At 40.7% G+C, this 15,900-nt stretch overlaps 1 long non-coding RNA gene across 1 annotated transcript in view; it reads left to right on the forward strand.

The window, feature by feature from the left end:
• Window positions 1-15,900, forward strand: part of LOC311631662 — a 263,842-nt gene that overhangs the window by 215,589 nt on the left and 32,353 nt on the right. The window lies entirely within an intron of this gene.

Genomic DNA, 15,900 nt, shown 5'->3' on the forward strand with positions numbered 1-15,900 from the left:
GTTAAATTAAATGAGATAATTTAACTTATACAAATATCATCTCAACAAATGGGAGTATGGTGGGAGTTCTGGCTGAAACTAAGTAAACTCTGGGTGTGTGGGATGGATTTTAGGTGGATTTGACTTTCAAAAACAGCATTAAGTTCCAGCAGTCAAGACCTTCCTAAAGCTTTAGTTCCCAAAGTGCTTTCTGTGGAGTACTAGGTCCACAGGATGCTGTAGTATGTTCTGAAAATATTGGTTATGTGGGTTCTTACTAGATGTTACAAAGATAAAAATAGGTTTGGGTTTTGTTTTTGTTTTTTTGTTTTGTGTGTGTGTGTGTGTGTGTGTGTGTGTGTGTGTGTGTTGTTTTGCTTTCTGGCTAGCATTTTTCTTTCAGAAAAAAACTTTCTGCCCTGAAAGTTTTTTGTTTACCACCACAGTTAAGCAGCAATAGCTAACTGATACAATTTGAATTTCTCTCAAGTCATTGAGGTGCCTGTGCTGGGTCCATGCTACAAAGAAATACTAAAGTAACACAATGTAGTTACAGCCCTTTCGTTGAGTTCCTCTTCACTTCTTTTCCTAATACATAGATCAAGCCCACACTCCATGCCCAGAGAGTGATTATAGATCTCATACTCCTTACCAAATAAAAATTAAATAAAAGGGAAAAAAGGAAAGAAAAAAAAAATAGAGAGCTCTTTTTTATGTGAAAGCAAGGAATTGTTTGTACAGGAAAATGTGTGCTGAAACCCATTAATTTTTTTCCTTTGCTTTTACAGCACATTAGGTTTTTCATCCAAGATTTATTGTCATGAGACATATTAACTGTGGCAGGCTGGGTTTCAATTAAAGACAGAAGGCGAGGGTCATTTACCTACAACTAAATTCTTCTTCAATAATAACAGACTCATGAGCAAAAGGAACTTGCTGCAAGGAGAATATGACAAATTGTTACCATAGCTGTCATTTTTATTCAGACACAAATGGCCCTTGACCAGAAAATCATATTAGCTCAAAACATGATATAAAACCCACTGCTAATACCAGGAAATGTTTCTTGCATGAAGGGGATTCTCTATTGAAACCAGCAACCATGAAGATAGGGGGAAAATACCCGAGTTTCTTGACTTATTATCTCTCTTGACAGAATGACTTGGCATATTTCAGTTTCACAAAGTAACAAAATGCTATCATAAATTAAACTCTGAAAATAAAATTATAGTCTACATTTTAAAAGCAATGCCACCGATAAAATACGGCAGTCGCATGTGGGGTTCAATGATGACAATCCTTTTCAGAAGAAAGTGTTTCACAGGAAAAAGCACAGATGGTATCTTTGTGGCTCCTTCACAGCAGGTCACTTTGCATTCCTTACTCTCTTTTAAATGCTATCGACAGAGCACCCTCTCAGCCTTTCCTTCCTCTCCATTTCTCATATTTCTTGGCCTGTTCGCTTTGCTGATTTCAATCACTTGGCCCCTTCTAATTCCTCCTTTCCTTCAACCTCAGTCCTCTCTTTTCTGCCTTACCTGATACACAGAGTCTAACTGCTCCTCACATGACAGCCCTGCATTTCTCTGGTGTCAGCACAAAGAGAGAATTCTCTCCCAGACAGGGTCCAGTTACCCTGCTATTTCCCATGTCTTTCTTTTCTCAAAGATGCAAGTCTCTCTGGCCCTGTTTCTAGCATCCCATCCGTGATAAAAGAGTGAGAGCATATTTGGTGTTCAGACAGAGTGCAAGTAGACTTAACTAGAAGCAACTTTTAAACAGCTCTTTCTCTTTCAAATATTTCCCTAGAGTGGTAACAAATGTAGCTTCTAACATAAGGAAGTGGACACTCAATTGAAATCAACTATTGCTAGAATCTGCACCTGCCACACCTTATCAGGCTTAGGCACTGCCATGAAGGTGAAAACTTTGCATAAATTATAAAGAAAAGAAAAAAAAAAAAACAGTCAACCATTTTATTTTTGTTTTGTTGTTAATCCTCACCCGAGTATATTTTTCCATTGATTTTTAGAGAGAGTGAAAGGGGAAGAGACAGAGAGCAACATCAATGTAAGAGAGACGCATCAATTGGTTGCCTCCTGCACCACCCCACCCCAGGATCAAGCCTGCAACTGAGGTACACGGGCTAATGCTCCATCCACTGAGCCAAACCTGCCAGGGTAAGAGTCAATCGTCTTGAAATCAGACAACCAATGGTTCTGGGCTGCCTGTCACTCTTGAGCCAATTAAGCAGAGAAAGGGTTGAGTCATATGTGAGCACTTATTCCTATAATGCTGGCAGAGCAGCAGACCATCCATGAAAATCTGCTCTGCACACCCTCATAAACCAGCTGCTTATATAGAAGGACAAAATTACAAGGGGAAGTAGGCAAAAGGAATAAAAATGGCTAGAATGGTTACAGATTACAGACAATGCAGGCTGGGGGTTTGCAAAGGGCAGTGGAGGAGCCTCTAGTTTCATCACAAGGTTGTTAATCTTTCCATGACAACAGGCAGCTCTTAACTCACTGGGGCATAAAACTCCCAGTCAGATCAGAATATGCTTTCTTTAATCAGAACAAAATAGAGTTAACAGAGTGTAATTAATATTTCTTATAACTATAGCTAGTCTCTACTGTTTTATTTCTGCCGCTAACAGTTTGATGGAAAACCTAGTAAATATCAGCTGAGTATCACCAGTTGGAAAGAAGTTATCAGTACTACTGAACTTCTGTTTCCCCATTTTTAATATGGGTATTATGATATCCTATATAATAAAAGCCCAGCAACTGACCAGCAGAACAACCAAAATGACCAGTCACTATGACACACACTGACCACCAGGGGGCAGCTCCTGCATTGGGTGTCTGCTGTAATAGACAGATTATTTAAAATATATATTATTTTTAAATATATATTTTTAATATAATAGACATATATTATTAAAAATTAAATATTTTTAATAGAAAGACATATATTATTTAAAATATATATATTATTTTTAAAAAAAAAACAATAATAACTATCTCTCATTAAGCCAGTTCTATGTGTCAGTATTAGGTACTTTATAGATAATATTCTTCTTTTTTTTTTTTTTTTTAATCCTCACCCAAGTATATTTTTTCCATTTATTTTTAGAGAGAGTGTGGAAGGAAGAGGGAGAGAGAGAGAAACACGGATCGATTGGTTGCCTCCCACATGCTCCCCTGGCCAGGGCTAGGAGCCTACAACCAAGTACATGCCCTTGACCAGAATCTAACCTGGGACCCTTCAGTCCACAGGCCAACACTCTATCCACTGAGCCAAACTGGCTAGAGCAACAATATTCTTAATAAGTAAAGACTAGATAGAAGGTTCCCCTTCTTGAAAACATTGTGTCCCGATAACATTGGCCATATAGTGGCTATCAAGTCTATTAGCCTGGAGAGACTAACAGCTAATTGCCCAGATGGAAGGGGGTGAGGGGAGCACTGAAATAAAAGTGAAAGTGATGGGTCCTCATCCTACTTTGTTGCTATGTAGCCCTAGGGATATCCCTTAGCTTGCTAGTCTTCAGTTTTCTCATTTACAAAATGAAAATTTAACACCAACTGACCTTGTAAGGTTTGGGGGATAATGAATATGCAAAAGGATTTCAAGTTGTTGAGTGTTCTACAAGGTAAGGCCCAGGCTGGCAATTCACTTGCCAACAGGGGTCAGAGAGGTAACAATTTAGCAAAGCAGGGCTGTGGGAACTCTGCCAACTATTGTATTAGTTAGCTATTGCTGCATAACAAATCACCCTACAATTTAGTGGCTTAAACCAAAAATAATCTATTACTTTTCACTGCTTTATAAGTTCTCTGGGTAATTTTTCTGCTGGTTTTGACTGGGCTCACTCATATGGCTGCTTATTTGGAAGGCAGGCTGGAGGCTGGGCTCATTTGGGATAGTAAGGCAGCTACTTTTTGTTAATGTTCAATGTTGCCATGTAGGAGAGTGGGCCCCTTTCTGCCAACCTATTGTTCTTGAAAAATTGAAATATTTGTCTGTCTGTCTGTTTGTGTGTGTGTGTGTGTGTGCATGTAAATGTGTGTATACAAGTGTGTTAAATCCCTGACTTTTAAATATTATTTTCCATTTTTAATGGAAAATGTTAGACCCTTCCAGAGAAAGGACAGTGGGCCAGGTACAGAAATTCACCATCAGGATTTTTAAATGCTTTGCAAGTGACTCTAATTTGCAGCTATGGGATTTCACTTGGGCCTGGAAACAAGGGAGGAAAGAAACTGGTAACTGTAGATGTCTCTAGAGGGGAAAGCACTGGGGAACAAGACGACTGGAAAGAGTCTCGCTTTCTCAAATTCTCTTTTACCGTGGGCACTTCCTGCAGATCTTCCTTAACTTCCAGCAGATTAGCATTCCAACTACTTAGCACAGAGCACAGTGCTCAGGGATGAATGCAATTCAGTACTCTTCATGATTTTTTGGGGGGGGGAGGTTATTTTTCAAAGAATTTAAAAAGTAGAAAAGGGGGGAGGGAGAAATTAGAAAAAGAAAGAGAACTGAGTAGAGTGTGAATGTATAGGGAAAAGGACAGCTATATTCTAAGCAAAAGAAACAGTGTGGACAAAGCCTGGAGGTGAATTCTGTAAGGGGTGTTTACAAATAATGAAAAGCCAGTTTACTTGGAGCATGGTCCCTACAGCTTTGGAGCTCAAATCTTACTGGGTTGTTTGGAAAATCAAATGAAATCATACGTACAAATTATAAGGCATAGTGGTTCCTGCACAGAAGGAATGCATAGAATAAATGCTAGTTTCCATTTAAAGGGTAGCAGATAAGTCACCCTCAAATATGTCTCTTTTGCATATGGATCATTTTGTACTAAGGGCAACTGAGAACCAGCAAAGGCAAGAAAAGCTCTTTACCTACCCATAACTGCCTAAATATAGAGTGTAAACTTCCCCATTTGCAAAGGAAATTTACATTTATAAAGGAAATTTTCATTTATAAAGGTGCCTCTGAATCAGGAAGAGAAATAACTTTTATCACCTGAGAGGCTCTTACCTGCATAATCAGACAACCTGTATTTACCATTTATTTCCTCCCCTTATACCTTCCTATAACTTGCTTCCCTTACTCAGAAGCCCCACACCCCTTTTTCCTTTGTCTAGCTCAGGATGGTATGTAAACCTCAAGCATCTGGCTACCTCCTTGAGTCTTATTTTTTTGTGAAACTCCCATGTGTACCTATGCAATTTAAATTGTCTCTTTTCTTTTGTTAATCTATCATCAATTTAATTGGAGGGCCCAGCCAGTGAATCTAAGAGGATAGATGAAAAATGGGTGTTTCCTCACCTACACCTCCTTCCTACAGACTAGTGGTCGGCAAACTGCGGCTCTGTTGACTAATGAGTTTGCCGACCACTGCTATAGAAGATGAGACAAACTCAAGCACCTTTATGTGATCCATTCAGAGCAGCAATAGTTTCCAGAAGGGGATGCAGGTCAAATGTTCCAGATCTTCCAGTTTTAAAGAGAAACAATGTTAGCAACTGAATTCCTAACCCTGGGTAGAGCAAATAAATATAACCCACCCAGGGGTTACTACAGACTAACTCCAAGAAGGCAGGGCATTTTGGTAACTCCCCGTTTTAAGCACCCTCTAAGCGGCATTATGCAGGAAGACTAAGGGACCTCCAGTAAAATCCTTATTTCACTCCAGCTCAGACTCAATCAATCAGCCTAACTCTCTTCACGCTCCAATGAAACAGCAACCTGGTGTGACAGGATCATTATCACCAGAGGAAGGGACAATCTCACCACGGGTCATCAGTTTGCATTATATAAATGAACCTAGGGGCTCCATATGAGGACACAATGAAAAAGCACTCAACAGGGCAGTGAGGTGCAAGCAGTTCAGGAACCAATTGTGCTGATGGGACTTAAAGGGCCAATCATAAATACACAGGGAACATTCAGTCAGCACTTTCAGGTGATATTTTCCCAGTGACTATGGCTTTCATATTTCCTTTATCTCTGACTCATTCTTTCTAGTTCAATCTATTTTGTTTATAGATTTAATATCTGGCACTATTCCTCCAAAGAGCTCATATTTTTCCTCTGTCTTCTCTTTCCCCTCCTGCTTCAGAACAGGGCAGATGGAAAACCAATAATAAACAATGACACATGTACAAAGAGATATGGGTATGTATGTTGCTTCAGTTTGGGGCACCAATGAAATTGGCCTAACAGACACAAGGTTGGAGGTGCCTCATCCCTACCAGAAGAGGCTAAGTATTGTTGGTGGACATACACCTTATTTATAAAATGAAGTATTTATAATTCTGTTTGACACACCCGTACTTCCCCCTTTACTTCATTTCTTAAGGGTTATTGAGCATTTGTGAGTCAGAAATGACCCTAACAGACCTGAGTCATCTAGAAGTCTGTGAAAAGACCAACATCCAATAGTCTTCTTACCTATTGGAAAGGTTTGGTGACAGTGAAATTGTTACCGAGACACATTCCTCGATGTGTATGGGACACAAGAGCTTTATGGAAGAGATGATGAATACAGCCCACAATTGGGATATGCTATACCACCCTATAGGACAGACAGGCGAGCTCCTTAAAAAAGGCTGGACTATTCCCTAACTGGTTTGGCTCAGTGGATAGAGCATCAGCCTGCGGACTGAAAGGTCCCCATTTCAATTCCAGTCAAGGTCATGTACCTTGGTTGCGGGCACATTCCCTGTAGGGAGTATGCAAGGGGCAGCTGATTGATGTTTCTCTCTCATCGATGTTTCTAACTCTCTATCCCTCTCCCTTCTTCTCTGTAAAAAAATCAATAAAATATATATTTTTAAAAATAAGGCTGGACTATTAGAAGAGTCAATAGGGCCAAGAAAAATCCCCATAAATGAAGGAGTTTGGTAGGATGGATGACTTAGTCACCTGAGGCTGCCATTAACAAAATACCATAGCTAAAATAAAATATTTTTATTATATTTCATGAGAATAAAATGTTTCTTGGGGGGGAGGGGGGAATGACTTTCTTGGAATCTGAGCTTAGTGGTAGCCCAGATCAGTGGTTTCAATAGCCTCTAAATTGTCAAATGTAGTGGGAACTTTTCAGCATATATAGTATCTGGATCTGACAGGGTTGACAATCCCTTCCTTGAAATTCTATCTCCCCTTAACATCCTTTCCCTCCAAATCCTTCTGGCCACTGTTGGTATGTCATGGCTGAGCCTGGTGCAGTGGGGAGGCAACAAGGAGAGAACATACAGAGATGTACCTATGGAACAGCAAGGAATTGCCGTAAGTGGTAGCAACTAGACCTTTGAGGGCTACCACGCCCTTCCCCAACCTGAAGAGCAGTGAGTGGCAGATCAGACTTGTGAGGGACTGTGCTGAGCTCTGAATTTTGGTCACATGCCCATAAGGAGCAGAAGAAATTCCAGAGTCTATCACTCACTTTCATTCTCATTTCCTGTGCCTGCTGCAGTGCTTGCTTGCAGAGTTGGAAGTAAGCTAAAATGAAAACAATCTTGAACTCGTCCAACCAGTCATTCTTGCCAGGCTTTGAACCTGGATTAGTATATTACAGGCTGGCCTAGCTCACTACTCCTCAGTCTTCTCAGTGACCTTCTTTCCTTGTCCTGCCCTGAACTGTTGTGGTTCGACTGGAGTCCCTGCCCAGTCTTTTTCTCACTGTTCACTCTCTACACAATCTTAAGAACCACCCAATTTTAACAACTGCTCATATATCGATGATCTCTAATTCTGTATCTGGTGACCACATCTGAACTTCAGACTCATGTACCATAGCTTAGTACATACCCCTCAAACTCCACATGTCCATTCATTTCACTGAACAAGCCAGAAAACAAGAATTCTGTCATCAGAGTTGGCTCTGCGTTTCTTTAAATGTATATTTAAAGGAACTGTAGAGATATAAATAAATCATGTTGGATCTTTTAAAAAATCAATTTTATTATTGACTTGATGGTATGGTATGTGTTTATAGTTCTCATAGACTACTGAGTATGTCTTCAATCATTTTTCCCTTCTCTATCCAAATTGCCAATCCTTGGTTCCTACTTGCATTGTGTTTCTGCCTGAACCACTTCAAAAACCTCTCATCCAATCTCCCTCATTCATATTCTTCTAACCACTGCTGCGAAAATGATCTTTTTGTTTCAAGTATATTTAAGAGCCTTTTTTTTTTAGTCCATAAGTAATACATGTCTATTGTAGACTTGTGAAGAAAGCCCACCTATATAAATAAAAGGCTAAGGGACTGTCCAACTGTCTGACTATCCAACTGGCTGGTAGGTATGATGCACACTGACCACCAGGGGGCAGATGCTCAATTTAGGAGCTGCCAAGCCATGGTGACTTGGTAGCAGTGGTTCTCTGGTGACACACCCTGGAAAGAGAGAGGAGGGAGCCTGATACCTTATGGGGCCGCACAATTCCACCCTCAGACATGGGTTATATTGTTGCTGGGGTTCTGTCAGCCCCGAATCTGGTTTACTGCCAGATGCCAGGCTCACGGCTGGCAAGCACAGCTGTGGCAGCCCAAGACTCTCCCACCTCTGCAGCAGCGCTACCCAAGTGACTGTGGCAGCAGGCGTAGTGGGGCTAGGATAAGAAGGAGCAACACCGACCCAGCTGCCTGCTGCTTAGCATACTAGTTCATCCCTTGGGGGATGACAGATTGCCGGTTTTAGCCCAATCCCTGCAAGCCACACCTCAGGGGATGTCAGACTGCCAGGGTTCGAGCCGAAACCAGCAGTCTGACATCCCCTGAGAGGTCCTGGATTGCAAGAGGGCACAGGCTAGGCTGAGGGACCCTGTACCAGGCCTCTAGTTGAATCATAGAAAGGCAGTCCTAACTGGTTTGGTTCAGAGGATAGAGTGTTGGCCTATGGAATGAAGGGTCCCAGATTCAATTCCAGTCAAGGGCACATGCCCGGCTTGCCAGCTTGGTCCCCAGTAGGGGGCATGAAGGAGGCAGCTATGGGTCAGGAATATGCTTCTATATTATTTCAAATATACACTGAGTAACCAGATTATTATGATCTCTGAACACATAATAATCTGGCCACTCAGTGTGTGTGTGTGTGTGTGTGTGTGTGTGTGTGTGTTTTAGAGGCCCGGTGCATGAATTCGTGCATGGGGGGGGGGGTCCGGCCAGCCTGGCCAGGGGGAAGGGACATGGGCAACTGACCAGCCTGCTTACTGGTCAAACTCCTGGTCGAGGGGAATATTAGCCTTTTATTATATAGGATATACACTCAGTGACCAGATTATTATGCATTCAGAGATTATAATAATCTGGTCACTCAGTGTATATGACAATTTGAAATGTTAGCAAAATCTTTTTGAGTTGATATCCAGCAATATTCTCTTTTAATAAAAAGACATATTTGTAACATCTGCTTATAAGCCTCATTTCTCCCAGCCTATTCCAGTGAAAAGGGGGAAGATATCAGTGACCTAAGAAAAGATCACCCATGTATTTAGCTGAATCCCTCACCAGCACCAATTATAATACTATCTATTATAATTTCAAAATTAGAGGGCTTTCTATTTGCTGCAAAACAAACTATCTCAAAACTTGGTATTTTAATAGTAATTATTTATTTTTTGTGTGTGTGACTCTGTGGGTTCTGATCTTGCTAGACTCCCTCCTGCAGCTGCATTCAGATGATGAGCTCAGCTAGATCACTGGCTCCCTGCTGCCTTTCTCTGGTCTCTTACTATGTAAGAGTCTAGGCTGGGCTTCTTTCTACTGGCACTAGTGGTCCAAGAGAGAAAAAATGGAAGTTGCCAGGCCACTTAAGACCTAGGCTTGGAACTGGTCAAGGACACATTTGCCACATTACTGAATTGCCAAAGGAAGCTATAAGCCCAGCCCAGATTCTAGGGGAAAGAGATTCCACCTTTTATACTTAAAAAGGATGAGAAAAACTGTTGGCAACAACTATACATTATCTATACATTAATGACACTATATATTACCTCAATGAATCTTCAACAGTCTCCAATAGCAACTTAATAGTCTCCATTGTATCCTTGTTTTACAATTAAGAAAAGGTCATTTCTAAAATGTTAAATAAGACCAGATCTTAATCACCTTAAAGTTCCAATTCACAACCATCCTCCATATAAGGGTCCGTAGAGTTAGAGTGGTTGAACCTCCTATTCCCTCTTCCTGAAGGAAGCAGGAAAGTACTATAGTTAAGAGCTCAGAGCCTGGGGTCAAACTACCTTGTTCCAATCTTGGCTCCAATCTTATTAGCTCTGTGACTTTGGGCTAGTTAGCTCAAGTTCATCATTTGTAGAATAGGGCTCATAATATTTACCCACAGGACTATTAATAAATAATGCAGGTAAAGCACTGCCTGGATAGAGTATGTGCTCCACAAATGTTCATTATGTATCCTCATTTGTTTACCTTCAATCAAGCAGTACTGCAGTCCCAAGACTATGGTTTCCAGGGCTGTTGCTGACCAATGATCCTGAGTCTATGTGGCTTAATCATCATTGTCCCTGCTAGCCTTGCTTCTGGTTCTGCTTTGCTTCTGGACCCATGCTATTGCTGCCCTGACCACTACTGAGGGTCCTGCCTCACAGTGGTCTCTCTTTGCTCATTTGTTGCCCTTCCTGCTTCCTTCTGGAGTTGCTACTTGTTGCTAGAGATCTGATGGCTGTCCATGTTCACCTTCAACCATCTCCCTTTGTGTGTACTCTGTTAATTCTTCTGATTACACAAAGGAAAAGCAGCTCTGAGAGATTAATCCCATGAACACCTTGTCTTGTCTATTTACAAAAGGTTCACTAACATCCCTTTCTAACATAGGAGGAAGGAATGGGAATTTCCAGGTTTCAGGACATTGTCTAGTTGTTTCCTGTACTAACTCAATTCATTTTTGCTTGTCTGCGCTTTGGAAGAACTACAGTGTTTCAGAATGAGTAACCACTAGGTGGCAGAGATGTTTCACTCCTCAGTCACTTCCTTCTTCCCCCGCCTCCTGGTAATCTCAGTTACATTCAAGATAATAGTTCCTTTCAAAATGAGTAAGGTGTTTTTAAATCAACTATCCACATGAAGTTCAAGGTGGACAATAAATTTCATGTATATCCTCTGGAAAATTCGTTGTGATGTCACTAATTCCATGAGAGAGCTCTCACAGGAGTTACATTACTAAAGCAGTTTTATAACCTTTGGCTTGAAAGGGCATGGGAAAAGTAAATAAAGCTCAGCTTGTTTAGGGCATGGCCAAAGCTGATTGCTCTCCCTTCTAGCTGTTAACTCCCAATAGGCCAAAGGTTGATTGAGTTAAGAGTTCATGGACTCTCAGGCTAACATTTCTTTAATAGGACTGTAGACACATCTCTCATTTCCCAAAGAGGTCCCAAAAGGTTTTCTTGGAACAGATGGAATTTCAGTAGCTTCTTGAGGGAGAAGAAGATGTAGGGGCATCCCTTGTTTCAATTACATCCCCACAGAAATCCAACCTGCCAAGTGGAATGCTCTTTTAACAAAATAGATTGGGAGGTACGAAGAAGGGAGAAAAGATAAAAGAATGGCCAGGAGTGCTGATAAAACCCTCATCTTAAAGTGTGGGAGGGTCAAGAAATGCTGTCCAGAGTTGATAAAACTAGAAAATGTTTAATATATTTTATTATTTTTAAAAATATATTTTATTGATTTTTTACAGAGAGGAAGGAAGAGGGATAGAGAGTTAGAAACATCAATGAGAGAGAAACATCGATAAGCTGCCTCCTGCACACTCCTTACTGGATATGTGCCTACAGCCAAGGTACATGCCCTTGACCAGAATTGAACCTGGAACTCTTGTGTCTGCAGGCTGACACTCTATCCACTGAGCCAAACTGGTTAGGGCATATATTTTATTTTTTTGAGAGGAATAAATTATACTGGGTTATAACTTCAATGGGGGAAGGGAAAGAGAAATAGGACAATGGGGATGTTATAGGGCCTAAGCTAAATCTCAAGTGCCATAGAGAGACTGTGAGTAATCCTTAAAATTAAAAGAGCAAGATATAGCACTACAAGCATGTTATTTAGAAATGGGGAGGAAATCCCCACGTGTACGAAAGACAGAAATGGTTAATAATCCTTACCTCTGTTCAAGAGCACAGGAAGAGGGAGGACTGAGGAATGGCTGTACTGTTGGATTTTCTAACCATGACTTTGTTTTACCCTTAAGAATAGCAAGGATGCCGAGACCGGTTTGGCTCAGTGGATAGAGCGGCGGTCTGGGGACTGGGGGTTCCCGGGTTCGATTCCAGTCAGGGGCATGTACCTTGGTTGCGGGCACATCCCCAGTGGGGGGTGTGCAGGAGGCAGCTGATCGATGTTTCTCTCTCATCGATGTTTCTAGCTCTCTGTCCCTCTCTCTTCCTCTCTGTAAAAAAATCAATAAAATATATTAAAAAAAAAAAAAGAATAGCAAGGATTCCTGGCTGGTTTTGCTCAGTGGATATAGTGTCAGCCTGTGCCCTGAAGGGTCTCAGGTTCGATTCTGGTCAAGAGCACATGTGGGTTCAGTCCCCAGTTTGGGGCATGCAGGAGGCAGCTGATCGATGATTCTTTCTCATCACTGATGTTTTTATCTCTATCTCCTCCTTCCTTCCTCTCTGAAATCTATAAAAATATATTTTAAAAAAAGAATAGGCAAGGATAAAAAACAATGAGGGTAAAATAGATTATCTGGGTACATGGGAACAACTACCACTGAGTAGTTTCTCATTTGTGTCACTATAGCTGACAGGAATTATCAAATTCAATTCTTTGCTTGTTTATATAATACTACTGCCACCAGCGTGGCTCAGTGAGCATCGACTTGTGAACCAGGAGGTTGAGGTTCAATTATCAGTCAGGGCATATGCCTGAGTTGTGGGCTCGATCCCCAGTATGAGGAGTGCAGGGGGCAGCTGATCAATGATTCTCTCTCCTCATTGATGTTTCTCTCTCTCTCTCTCTCTCTCTCTCCCTCTCTGAAATCAATAAAAAATATTTTTAAAAATTATTGTTGACACTATTACAGATGTCCTTATTTCCCTGACCTCTTCCTTTACCAACCTCCACCCAGCCCCAGCCCCACTCCCTCTGGCCATCACCACACTGTTGTCTGTATTCATGGGCTATCCATATATGCTCTTTGGCTAATCTTTTCACCTTTCACTCAGATTCCTTCTATTACTCTCCTCCCCCTGACCACTGTCAGTCTGTTCCATGTATCCATACCTCTGGTTCTATTTTGTTCGTCAGTTTATTTTGTTCATTAGATTCCATACTTAAGTGAAACCATTCATCTTTGTCTGGCTTATTTTGCTTAGCATAATAATCTCCAGATCCATCCATGCTTCCCTTTTACAGCTGCACAGTATTCCATTGTGTAAATATACCACTACTTCTTTATCCACTCATCTACTAAAGAGCACTTGGGCTGTTTCCATAGTTAATCAATAAATTCTGCTAAATAACAGATCTAATGTGATACTACTGGTAGATAATGTGCCTTTAGAACAATGTTTCCCCAAGTATGAGATTTGTTTATGAAGATTATTTTAAATAGTACAAAGGTGTGCATTAAATAGCACTGAATCAGCCCAGCTAGTGTGACTCAGTGTTTGAACATTGGCCTATGAACCAGGAGGTCAAAATTTGATTCCCAGTCACATTTCGGTCTCAATCCCCAGGAGGTAGGGTGCAGGAGGCAGCCAGTCCATGTCTCTCACTCATTGATGTTTCTATCTCTTTCCTTTTCCCTTCCTCTCGCTCTAAAAATCAATAAAAAACATATTGAAATAACACGAAATCAGATGAAGAGAATCTTGAAGATTGTTTTAATTTCTCTTATTTTGTCAAGAAGGTCTCATTTAGTGCACCGGGCCTCCAACATCCCCCAAGGGGTCCTGTATTGTAAAAGGGTGCAAGCCAGGCTGAGGTATTCGTGCACCAAGCCTCTAGTATGCATATAAGATCTTTGGTTAATCTCATCCTGCCTCCCCCCTCTCCTTTTCCTTCTGAGATTCATCACATTCCATGTTTCCATGTATGTGTGTCTACCCCCTGGTGATCTTGCATGTCATAGCTACTGACCAGCTGGCCAGTCGCTTAGGCTTTTACATATATACTGTTTCCCCAAAAATAAGACATCCTCCGAAAATAAGACCTATTTACAGGTTTCCTTCTGAGTGAAATATAAGGCATCCCCCCGAAAATAAGGCCCCCCTAGGCTCTGTCTCAGAATGCTATTGCTAAACATGAGAGATTTGGTCCACTGATTCTGAAAGAAATGGAGTCACAAGAAATTCACCAGGAAATTCAGGAATTGGATTGTTATGATGATGTTCCAGAAGATGATGACATGATTGTCATTGAATAAATGAGTAAATTCTTGATACTGTAGGATTCACAGTTTGTCTGGTTTGTGTTGACAACTACCGTACTACCGTACCGTATACAGGTAGTAAATTCCCTTTATTTTCATTTAACAATAAATGTGTACCGTATTCTTCTTCATGGAAAAATAAGACATCCCCTGAAAATAAGACCTAGGGCATCTTTGGGAGCAAAAATTAATATAAGACACTGTCTTATTTTCGGGGAAACAGGGTAGCTAACATTCCATTGCATGGATAGATCACATTTGCTTATGGATATTTGTTTCCACTTTGGGGTTATAAAATACTGTTAGACACATTCCTGTACAAGTATTGCTTGAACATCTATTTTCAATTCTCTTGAGTATACACACCTGAGTAGAAATGCTGGTTCATATGGCAATTCACGTTTAACTTTTTGAGAAAGGCCAATCTGTTTCCCCGAGTGGCTTTACAATTATTAAAAGCATTCCCACCAGCAATGCATAAATGTTCCATCACTCTACATCCTCACTGGAACTTGGAAATGCATGTTTTTCAAAAAATTTAGCTACTCAGATATTTCATTGCGGTTTTCATTTGCATTTTCCTAATGGCTAGTGATGCTGACTATCTTTTCATGTGATTATTGGCCATCTGTGTACTAGTATGTTCTTTGGAGAAATATTTAAGCCTTCATTCATTTTTAAATTGGGTTATCTTTCTACTGTTGAGTTTTAAAGGTTCCTTCTAAAAATAGCTTGTTAAAAAATATATTTTAAAAAGTGTATTAAATAATAGCACAATTGGGCAAAGATAGTAAAGGTGATATAGTAGTACCCCCTTTTCTGTGGAGGATATGTCCCAAGACCCCAATATTTGCCTGAAATCACAGACAGCACCAAATTCTACATATACTATGTATTTTCCTTTGCATACATACCTTGATAAAGTTTAATTTTTTAATTAGGCATAGTAAGAGATTAGCAATAAGCGATAATAAAATATAACAATATACCCTGGCTGGTGTGCATTGGTGCGTCCTCCCATGCACCAAGAGGCCATCGGTTCCATTCCAGGTCAGGGCACATACCCAGGCAGGGCACATACCAGGGTTTCAGGCTCACTCCCCAGTAGGGGAGGGTGCAAGAGGCAAAAAGATCAATGTCTCTTTCTCATAAATGTTCCTATCTCTCTAAAATCAGTAAAAACATAAAACAATATACTGCAACAAAAATTATGTGAATGTGGCCTCTCCCAAATGTCTCATGATTGTATGTATTGTGTGGATACCTTGAACAAAGGAATGATTCATGTACTGGGCAAGTCGGGGCAGGATAGCACAAGTTGCCACTCAGAAAAGGGTGCAACTTAAAACTTATTATTGCCGGAATTTTCCATATAATGTTGTCGGCCCAGGATAACTAAAACAGTGGAAAACAAAATTACGAAATTAAGTGTGCGGGTGCAGGAGGAGGGACGGGCGTTGGAAGACTACTGTACATACATACCTCAGGGATTTATTTGAGC

Source organism: Pipistrellus hanaki (assembly GCF_964339955.1).
Source record: "Pipistrellus hanaki genome assembly, chromosome: 13".
NCBI lineage: Eukaryota > Metazoa > Chordata > Mammalia > Chiroptera > Vespertilionidae > Pipistrellus > Pipistrellus hanaki.